Genomic DNA, 11,258 nt, shown 5'->3' with positions numbered 1-11,258 from the left:
CATCTTAGAAATAAGGCATAACTAAGAAAAGTGCTAAAAATCTGTCATCATTCATGAAGTCTACTATAGAACAAATTTATGCAAGAGTCCACCTCAACTGTTTGTGCTCATTTTATGCATCTTTTGAAATTCCTTTTTACAGTGGTTTCTCAGTGTAAGTGAGTCACGACTGCTTATCAGGATTTATGTTGTTGTCATAGTATTTCTCCAATAATCAGAGAATGTGAAAAGTCACCAAAAAAATTTATTTTCTTTTCTAATGCATATTACTTAATACCAGCAATGCACTTGGATCGTCCCTTCCACATATTTACTCTAGATCTCAAATGAGTACCTGACTTTTCTTTTCTTTTCTTTTCTTTTCTTTTGATAAGTGAGGCTTATCAGCATTTAGTTCATTCTTAAGATTTACTGACATCAGAATTTGACAGATAAGAAGGAAGAATCTAGTTTGTGACTTAGTAATAAGATACACAAAGTAAACTTGACTAAGCTCAAAATCAGAATTTGCTTGTGTTATTGAGTTTCCACATAAACAACTAATTCAAACATGGGATTTCTAGTATGTTAAAGACTACTAGGTCAGCATCTAGCACAGTTATCCTCATTGGATTGAATAGTCACAGAACATTCAAAACACTATCAGAGTTTAAAGATCCACATCAGATAATAATCAGCATTAATGAACTTCAATTAAAGAACAGATTTTATGAAGATAAGACAATCTGTAAACACTGATCATAAAGTCTGATGCATGAGAACAAAAACTAAGCAGATTAATAAAAAGAACCTGAAACCATTCCAAGTTCATTTACCAGTCTTGTAAAAGTAGCTTCACATAGTGGTTTTGTGAAGATATCTGCTAGTTGTTGATCTGTTGGAACAAAATACAATTTCACTGTACCTTCCATCACATGTTCCCTTATGAAATGGTACCTAATGCTGATGTGCTTTGTCATTGAGTGTTGAACTGGATTACCTGTCATAGCAATAGCACTTTGATTATTACAGTGAATAGGGATTTTAGAAAATTCTAACCCATAATCCAGTAATTGATTCTTCATCCAAAGAATCTGTGCACAACAGCTTCCTGCAGTAATATATTCTACTTCTGCAGTTGATGTGGAAATTCACTTTTGTTTCTTATTAAAGCAAGAAACCAATCTGCCTCCAAGAAATTGGCAGCTTTCACTTGTTCTTTTCCTGTCTATTTTGCATCCTGCAAAATCTGCATCTAAGTAACCTATTAGCTTAAAATATGATTCTCTAGGATACCACAATCCTAGATCAGCTGTACCCTTGAGGTACTTGAAAATTCTTTTCACAACTATTAGATGAGGTTCTCTTGGATCAGCCTGAAATCTTGCATAAAGACAGGTAGCATACATGATATCAGGTCTACTTGCAGTTAAATAGAGTAAAGAGCCAATCATACCTCTGTTGTTAATAATATCTACTGATGAACCAGTATTATTATCTAACTTGGTTGCAGTGGCCATGGGAGTGGATGCAGTTGAACAATCTTGCATTCCAAATTTCTTCAGTAAATTTCTGGTGTACTTGGATTGACAGATAAAAGTACCTTCTTCATTTTGCTTGACTTGAAGGCCAAGAAAATAACCAAGTTCTCCCATCATACTCATTTGATATCTGCATTAGCTTTGCAAACTTCTCACAGAGTTTGGTATTTGTAGAACCAAATATGATATCATCAACATATATCTGTACCAAAAGTAAGTCCTTTCCATGGTTGAGGTAGAACAATGTTTTATCAGTTGTGCCTCTATGAAATCCACTTTCCACAAGAAATTGAGCTAAAGTATCATACCATGCTCTAGGAGCTTGCTTAAGTCCATAAAGTGCTTTGTCAAGCCTGTAGACATGATTTGGAAATTTTGAATCTACAAAGCCTGGAGGTTGTTGAACATAAACCTCTTCTTCCAATTCTCCATTAAGAAAAGCACCTTTTACATCCATTTGAAAGACTTTAAACTTTTTGTGAGCAGCATAAGCCAAAAAGATTCTTATGGCTTCTAATCTAGCAACTGGTGCAAATGTTTCATCATAATCAATACCCTCCTATTGAGAGTAGCCTTTAACAACTAGCCTTGCTTTATTTCTTATAATTATGCCTTCACTGTCAGTTTTGTTTCTGAACACCCATTTTGTGCCAACAACTGATCTGTTCTTTGGTCTTGGCACTAGGGTCCAGACTTTATTTCTTTCAAATGCATTTAACTCTTCCTGCATTGCTTGCACCCAATCAGCATCTTGAAGAGCTTCTTCCACTTTCTTTGGTTCAGTCTGAGATAGAAAAGAATGTTAGAGACATTCATTTGATGTTGATGTTCTAGTTCTAACACCTGCTTCAGGATCTCCAATAATTAAGTCAGGTGTATGTGATTTGGTCCACTTCCTTGCAGATTGAAGGTGACTTCTAGAACTGGATCCTCCCCCATGATCCATGCTGTCTCCATCAGCATTTTTTGATGCTCCCCCTATAGTTATTCTCTCTGAGACTTCAAAATTGAACTTGGATTCTTCAAGATTTGAAGTATCAGAGCTTCCAGAATTATCAGAACTTGGCTTATCAGAACTAGATGAATCAGAACTTAAAGAGCCAGAGTCAGGTTCTAATGCTTCTTGAGAGTCTTGAGATGTGATAGGATCTTCAGCTTGCTCCCCCTAGATAGGTGCTTTTTCCTTTGGAGTTGTTACCACAGATTCAATGACATCAGTACTTACAGGATCAGAGTTTAAGTTATCAGAATTTATAGAATCAGAATTTAAATCTTCATTTTCAAATCTCACCTGATCGTGATCATTGAAATCTTCAAGTCCAGTAATCTTTTTATCATCAAAAGATACATTGATAGATTCAATGACAACCCTTATTCTAAAATTGTAGACTCTGAAGGCTTTTATGGACAGTGGATATCCAATAAAAATTCCTTCATCAGCTTTTAGATCAAATTTTGACAACTGTTCAGGATGAGTCTTAAGAATAAAACACTTACATCAAAATACATGAAAGTATTTCAGATTTGGCTTATTTTCCTTCACCATCTCATATGGTGTTTTTCTATGCTTGTTTATGAGTGTTACATTTTGTGTAAAATAAGCAGTCTGCACAGCTTCAGCCCAAAAATAGGTTGGCAGCTTTGCTTCATCAAGCATAGTTCGTGCAGCTTCAACGAGATTCCTGTTCTTTCTTTCTATAACTCTATTTTGCTGTGGAGTTCCAGGTGCAGAAAATTTTTGTTTGATTCCATGCTTTTTGCAGAACTCTTCCATGATAGTATTCTTGAATTCGGTGCCATTATCACTCCTTATGATTTTAACAGAATCCTTGACCAACTTATCCAGCTGTCTGACATGATCAGTTAGAGTAAATGTAGTTTCAGTCTTCTTGTGCAAGAAGTACACCCAAGTGTACCTTGTGAAGTCATCCACTATAATCATAGCATATTTCTTCTTTGCAATACACACGACATTGACTGGACCAAATAGATTAACATGCAGTAGGTGATAAGGCTCAAGAATTGAAGACTCAGTTTTGCTCTTGAAGGAAGATTTTCTTTGTTTTTCCTTTTGACATGAATCACAAAGTCCATCAGGAGTAAATACTGATTTTGGCAGTCCTCTCACCAGATCTTTCTTTACAAGCTCATTTATGTTGTTGAAGTTTAAATGAGAGAGTTTTTTGTGCCAATTCCAGCTTTCTTCAATTTATGCTCTGCTTAACAGATAGATTGCAGAACCATCAGTACTTGTTGAAAGTCTGGCTTCATAAATGTTACCATGCCTGTAACCTTTCAGAATCACTTTGCCTATAGAATTGCTTACTACTTCACAGTGTTATTCAAAGAAATCCACATGATAACCTCTATCACAGATTTGACTCACGCTTAGTACATTGTGTTTAAGTCCTGATACAAGAGCTACTGTTTCAATGATAACATTTCCAAGATTGATATTGCCATTTCCCAGAGTATTTCCCATGTTGCCATCTCCATAAGAAACTCCTGGGCCAGCCTTCTCCATAAAGTCTGATAGCAGGGCTTTATTTCCAGTCATATGTCCTGAACATCCACTGTCCAGAACTAGGATGTTTTTTCTGTTGCCCTGCAATCACAAAGACCACTAAGAGTCAGTTTTAAGGATCCAGACTTGCTTGGATCCTTTGGCCTTTTTAAGTTTGTCGGCATTTGCAGCGGATTTAATATCAGAGTTTATGCTAACATGCAATTTATCAGAACTTATATCAGACTTTTCATCATGTTTTACACTAGAAAGAATTAAAGCAACTTTCTTCAAAGAAGGTTTTATTTGATAATAATCATAGTATAGACTATGATATTTCTTACAAGTATAAATCGAATGCCATAAACTTCCACAATAAAAACAAGGATTTTGTGGCTTAAACCTAACATACCGACTCTTAACTCCTGACTTGGGAGGTAAATAGTTTATATTCTTATTCTTCCTGCAAAAAGAAGCAAGATGGTTAGAGTTTCCACAGTTATAACATTTCTTTCTAGGAGCATTAGGAACAGGCACATAATTGTTGCTTCTATTCACACCTTCCTTTCCATTCTTATTTTTCCTAGCTGCCTTAGCCTTGTTGACATTCCTTATTTCTTTCAGCTTATACTTAAGCTGCTTCTTAGTTATTAAGCCTATGTTGACTACAGCTGGTTTATCCTGTTCTAATTTGTCAGAAGTTGACTCCTCCCTAACTTCTGTCACGGACTCTTTCATCTTTTCAGAATCAGACTCCACAGTTTTAGCTACAAACTTAACAGGATTTACCTTTGGCTAAACAGTTTGTTTAACAACAATTGGCTCAATTTGTTCAGTTCCTTTTTCACTTTTATCATCTCCATAACCTAAGCCCTCTTTCCCGTTTTCACTACTTAATAAATTCTGAGTTGTTCTTCCAGAGTTAGTCCAAGTCCTGATAATCTCTTTTTCTTTTTCTAACTCAGTTTTGAGAGATTTATTCAATTTTAACAATTCATCTCTAACATAAAAAGCATCATCTCTCTCTTTCTGAGTTTGATGGAACATAACTAACTCCTTTTCTAAATAATCATTCCTTTGCAAGATTTTTAGAAGTTAATCTTTCACATGTTAAAGTTTGATCTCTGTAACTAATAAATATGGTTTTAAGATATGATCTCAACTCAGCAATATGATCAGTATGAAAGGCATAAGTTGTTTGAGGCACCTTTATTTCAGCAGTTTCAGAACTGCTATCAACATTTGCCATCAATGCACAATTCACCTCATCTTCAGAATCTGAAGTGTCTGTCCAGCTTTTCTTCTTTGTGACAAGTGCCTTACCTTTGTCACTTTTTCCTTTCTTGCAATCTGGAGATATGTGGCCTCTTTCACCACAGTTGTAGCATTTGACATTTGAGTTATCTCCTCTGTCAGACTTTGCACCTTTGCCTTCAGATTTTCTGAAACCTTTCTTATCAGTACTTCCGCCTTTCTTGAAGAACTTCTTTCCCCTTCTGAATTTTCTGTAGGCTATCTTTGTTATACCCTTTACCATAAGAGCACACAATTTCATCATCTCTTCATCAGCATCTATTTCAGGTAAGCTTTCAGTTTCTGAATTATCATTATCAGAACTTGATGATTCTGAATCAGACTTTATGATAAGAGCCTTTTCTTTGCCTTTCTTTGAGACAGCCACTTTGGGAGATTCCTCCTCAGCTTTAAGAGCAACTATTCTTGACTTTCTTCCATGTCTCTTGCTTCTTTGATCCATCTCAAGTTCATGAATCTTGAGCATACCATAAATTTCATCAAGAGTAGTTTCAGAAAGGTCATAGTTGTCTCTTATGGTTGTGGACTTCAAATCCAAATTATCAGGAAGAGCTAAAAGGAATTTTAGATTTGAATCTTCAAGATCATATTCCTTATCCACCAGTGACAGATCATTCAAAAGTTTGACAAACCTGTCATATAAGCCAGTTAATGACTCATCACCTTTTGAGTCAAAGTGCTCATACTCTTGAGTGAGTATAGTCCTCTTGTTCTTCTTGATTGCATCAGTTCCCTGGCATCTTGTCTCCAAAGCATCCCATATCTCCTTTGCAGTCTTGCAATTAATTACCCTATTTGACATGACATTATCAATGGCACTATACAGCAAATGCCTTACCTTTGCATCCTTGGCAATGGATGAGATATCTTCAGCAGTGTATTCACTTTTCTCCTTTAGTATGGTCTTTGCTGGCTGATCTGCAACTACAACAGAGAGCTTGGTTGGCTTATGTGGTCCTTCATTTATTTTGTCAAGGTATTCTGGATCAGTAGCTTCCAGAAACATAGCTATCTTCACTTTCCATATGGGATACTCAGAAGGTCTCAGTATGGGAACCCTGATGGCCCCATATCGACTGTGGATTTGAGTCTTTTGAGTTTCTTCAGTTTTCGCGGGCTTGGTTGGATTTTCTGCTTCTTTAGACATGATTGTTTTGGATCTTTACTGTATATGTGTTAACAGATAGGCTATGATACCAATTGTTAGGTCACACAACACTGTAGAAGGGAGTTGAATACAGTGTAGAATATAATCAAAACGATTTCGAACACAAGTAACAGTAAACAGATATATTCAATATAATAAATTCTGTTACAATGGAACTGTTCTCTCTCAGTGATGAACAATATCACGAGAGCTGCAAGGTTACAATGTATGATCTTCTCGATAATGATAACACATATAGTGTAAACCTATGTCTGTATTTATATAGTACACAGTTATAAGACAACTTCTAATTGATATGGAATATAATTCTGTCTCCTAAAATATATCAATCAGATGTCTTATATAAGTCTTCTTGTCTTCTCTCTTTCCATGCATATCTTCTTTTGTATTAGTCTCGATCTTCTTTCCTGTAAATCAGCTTCCTTCCTTAACTGTTAATCCTCCCGTACTTAAGTTCTAATATCCATCTTCTGATAATTATCTCCTGATAATCTAAGTGCTGATATCCTTAAGTTCTGACTTCCAGTAAGTGTTGATTCCAGTAAGTACTGATATTTCCTGTTTGTTAAGATCTGAAAACTAAACATGAAGCATATTATACATGACATCTCAAATATATCTAACACAGAGTAATTATATAATTTACTCCTTACAATTATAGGGTCCATAAATTTGTGAGCTTTCGGTGGATAGCATCGAAAATAAGGTCACTTTTGGTACTATCTTCGAAGATGATGAAATAAATGTTTCGGTACATGGAGTGCCCCTGAAGCCTGGACATACTCATGTGTCGGTTGATTTACATATCCAACTAGACGCTTTAGTTCATGTGCCTATAACTGGTGAAATAGAATAAGTTCGTGAAGCCGTTGGTTCTCACTTGGCATGGCCTCGAAATTTAATCAGCCTCCGGACAGTGGTGGTATTTTACATGTGCTTGTTGGTTGCTAAGGTTATATAAAAGTTGAAAAATATGGGTTAATTAGGTGAATAAATGTCTACTTATAATCTTTTTATTTTTTTGTAGAAAAAGAAAAGAGATGTGTCGTAGTCAAAGAACAAGGGTGAGGTGCAAAAAATTCAGCAAGAGTTCAATCACATCAAGGTCAGCAAGAAAGTGCCACACCAATACAAGGTATTGTTCAAACATGCTACGACATTTATGAAAGCCAGTGGGGAATCGATCCCTATTCCATGTGATTCTGATGTGTTTGGAGTTGAGAAGGCAATATATATATATATATATATGTTGCATGAGAATTTAAAAGCATTGTTAGAGTTTCACATGATTAGACAAGCTGCGATATCTGCATATATGGCGTAAGTAATTTATTTTCTTGGTTACATGCACTATTTGAATTATCGCACAACAGGTTTGCTAGTAATTTTAATTTCTCCCACATATGTATAGGCACTTTCATAGTACAATTAAGAGGGTTCGCAAGAATGATGATGTGGTCCTGTATGGATTTTTTGATCATGGCGCCAACTTTAATTTGAATGCTGAATTTCAACGAAATGTTGGTAGTTGGTTGAAAGAGGGTAATCAAAATCACATATTCTTCCTGCCACATAATCATCAGTAAGTATTTTTAAATGCATATTGTCATGTATTAATTTAATTTTCTTTTAGGTTTTAGGCTATTTTTAAAAACACTTGACTTGTGTAAATTTATAATAATACAGTTTTCACTGGATTCTGCTCAATGGGATGGCGACATTTACATTCTCAATCCTTTGCCTCATCCAACTCATTTTGATTATTTGGAAAAAGCTTTATCAGAGTAACATTATTCCTTTTAATTTTTAGGTTGTTTTAATTTATTTATTGTATTCAAAATATGACGCTAGACACTATGTCATTATAATATCCAGAATAATAAAACAAGTTAATTCTCAAACAGGAAGGGGAAATAAAGCTCCTAAAATCAAGAATCTCGTAGTAAGTGATGAGTGGCATTTATGACACTTTATAACGCTCCATTAAGCTTTGAATTGATGCTTTTGTACTCAAATTGTGGGTGTTTTAATGTGTTTTCTAGTGTTCTTGCATTTCAGGCATTAATCCGGAATTCAGGTGAATTAGCATTGTTTTTGTGCTAATATGGTATTAGGATGGTGTCCAAGGAATAAAGCTCGGGAAGACCAATTCATTGCAGCAAGAAAATAAGGAAAATAAATTTTTCTCCAGGAGGCCAGCGCGCCTGCGCTGTCACAGCGCGCGCCCGCGCCTGAACTACAGAGACACAGCGCACCCGCGCTGATCAAGTGCGCGGCCGTGCCGGGTCGGGAGATTTGAATCCTTATTCTATTGGGCTTCTGATTGGAGGACTTCTACTATGCGTGGGCTGCTATATATATATAAATAAATGACGTGTTTCAAAAGTAGACGTGCCAGACCTCAAGGAGAAGGCGAAAGAAGACCGTTTTAGCACGATTCAATGCAGGCGAAGAAGATCTAGTTTATACTTGTGATTCTTTGTTCTAAGTGTAACTTGGATGCTAGTTTTCTTATTCGTGAACCTATACTCTTGTTTCTTACTTGGTTTATTATTTATTTAGTATAAAGACTACGTTTATTATACCATGCTTTTATCGGAACCCATGTTGATGATGAGTCTGATTATGGGCTAATCGTTATCATGGGGTTCTAGCGAATTTATTTATTGATTTCTTTAGTTAATTTGTTTCGATGCCTTAGTGTGTGGTGATTGTATGATAACCTAGTATTGGTTGTGTTTATTCGTCTTATGAGCGTCACGAACTTATAAGATAGCGTGTTAATCTTTAGTGAAGCGATAGTGAATTTAAGGATTTAGAACTTGTCATGCTAGCATAGGTTTATGTGTTATTGTTATGCATGATTTGTAGGTAATTTTAACCATCTTACTTGCCCTATGTAATCATGATAGATAAATTGTGCATTAAACCATTATATTGTCAAATTCTATAGACATATAGGGTCTTAATATAATTGGTGTCTATTCAGCTTCTATCTCTTTTGTGGATGTCTGGTAGTATGTTATTCGTGTAATGAAAGTTGACTTTTAGCAGTTTCGTGTTATCTGATTAGTATCATCACCATTGCATTCTAAGGTTAAGAATAATAAGGCTATTGAATGAAGTATTTAATGAAGTTAGAATCCCATGTTTGTGTCATATAATATTTAAATCGAAGAACCAGCTTTAATAGAGATGGGAGATCAAGTAGATAATCCCAAGACTTTGATTGACTATTCTCATCCGAAGATCAACGATATTCAGTCAAGCATCATCAGACCAGCCATTGCAGTTAACACTTTTGAGATCAAGTGGAGCACGATTCAGATGATACAGAACTCAGTTCAGTTTGGGGGTTCTCCTACTAAAGACCCCAACATGCACATCAGGAATTTCATCGAGATCTGCGACACTTTCAAGTTCAAAGATATGACTGAAGATGCTATCAAGCTGCGACTATTCCCATTCTCTTTGAGGGATAAAGAGAAGTGCTGGTTACATTCTCTACCACCAAGGTCTATCACTAGATGGGTGGATCTTGCTCAAAATTTTCCCACTAAATTCTTTCCTATGGCAAAGACTGCTGCAATCAGGAATGCTCTAACTCAGTTTGCGCAGCAAACTGGAGAATCTCCGTGTGAGGCTTGGGATCGATACAAGGAGATGCTAAGGAAGTTCCCACACCATGGCATGCCTGATTGGATGATTATAAATTGTTTCTACAATGGTTTAGGCGCATAATCTAGACCTATGCTCAATGCAGCATCTGGTTGAGCCTTATGGGCTAAAAGCTATAATGAAGCTTATGAGTTGATTGAGCTAATGGCAGCAAATGAATACCAGAATCCTATGCAAAGAATGTTGAAAAGCAAGGTAGCAGGAATTCTGGAAGTGGATACAACTACTACTATAACTGCTCAACTTCAAGCTCTGACGATGAAAGTGGACTCTTTGGCTAATTATGGAGTTAATCAAATCACTAGTGTTTGTGAGCTTTGTGCCGGGGCACATGAAACTGAGCAGTATGCTATTTCTAGGGAATCAACTCAATTTGTGAGCAACTTTCAGAGATCAAAGGAACAAGCTCCAACCACCTATTATCCAAATAACCGCAATCATCCTAACTTCAGCTGGAGCAACAATCAGAATGCGGTGCAACAATCTTATCAGCCATACACAACAAAGCAGTATAACCCTCCTGGTTTTCAACAACCGCAATATGCCCCTAGGCAACAACTTCAACTTCAGCAGTTACCGTAAGCTAATGAAAAATATGGATTGGAGGAGTTGAGGCTCATGTGCAAGACCCAAGCTATTTCTATCAAGACCTTGGAGAATCAGATTGGGCAAATTGCTAATGCATTACTGAATCGTCAACCTGGAATGCTTCCGAGCGATACTGAAGTGCCAGGCAAGAAGGAAGCTAAGGAGCATGTTAAGGCAATTAGATTGAGGTCTGGTAAGGTTGTAAATCCTAAAAAAGCTAAGACTCCAGGTTCTGAAGTTGAGGCTGAAGAAGAAGAAGTGCAGAAGGAAGAAGAAGTGGAGCCAAGGAAGACTATTGTTGAGCACACTCCTCCTAAGGGTAATACAGGGGAGAAACTGATCTATCCTCCACCTCATTTTCCTAAGAGGCTGCGGAAGAAAAAGATGGATAAGTAGTTTGCGAAGTTTCTGGAGGTGTTCAAAAAACTTCATATCAACATACCTTCCGCTGAAGCTCTTGAACAAATGCCTAGTTACGCGAAGTTCA

General features: G+C 36.4%; 1 non-coding gene across 1 annotated transcript; it reads right to left on the bottom strand.

The window, feature by feature from the left end:
• Positions 1-10,090: 10,090 nt before the first annotated feature.
• On the bottom strand, positions 10,091-10,197 carry LOC141682456 (small nucleolar RNA R71). The gene has a single exon (XR_012559790.1). It is a non-coding gene; the product is annotated as a small nucleolar RNA R71 (small nucleolar RNA).
• Between the last annotated feature and the right edge of the window lie 1,061 nt (positions 10,198-11,258).

The sequence above is a fragment of the Apium graveolens genome, chromosome 1, assembly GCF_009905375.1.
Source record: "Apium graveolens cultivar Ventura chromosome 1, ASM990537v1, whole genome shotgun sequence".
Taxonomy (NCBI): Eukaryota; Viridiplantae; Streptophyta; class Magnoliopsida; order Apiales; family Apiaceae; genus Apium; species Apium graveolens.
Note: the sequence above shows the minus strand (reverse complement) of the source record. Positions and strands in the feature narration are given on the sequence as shown.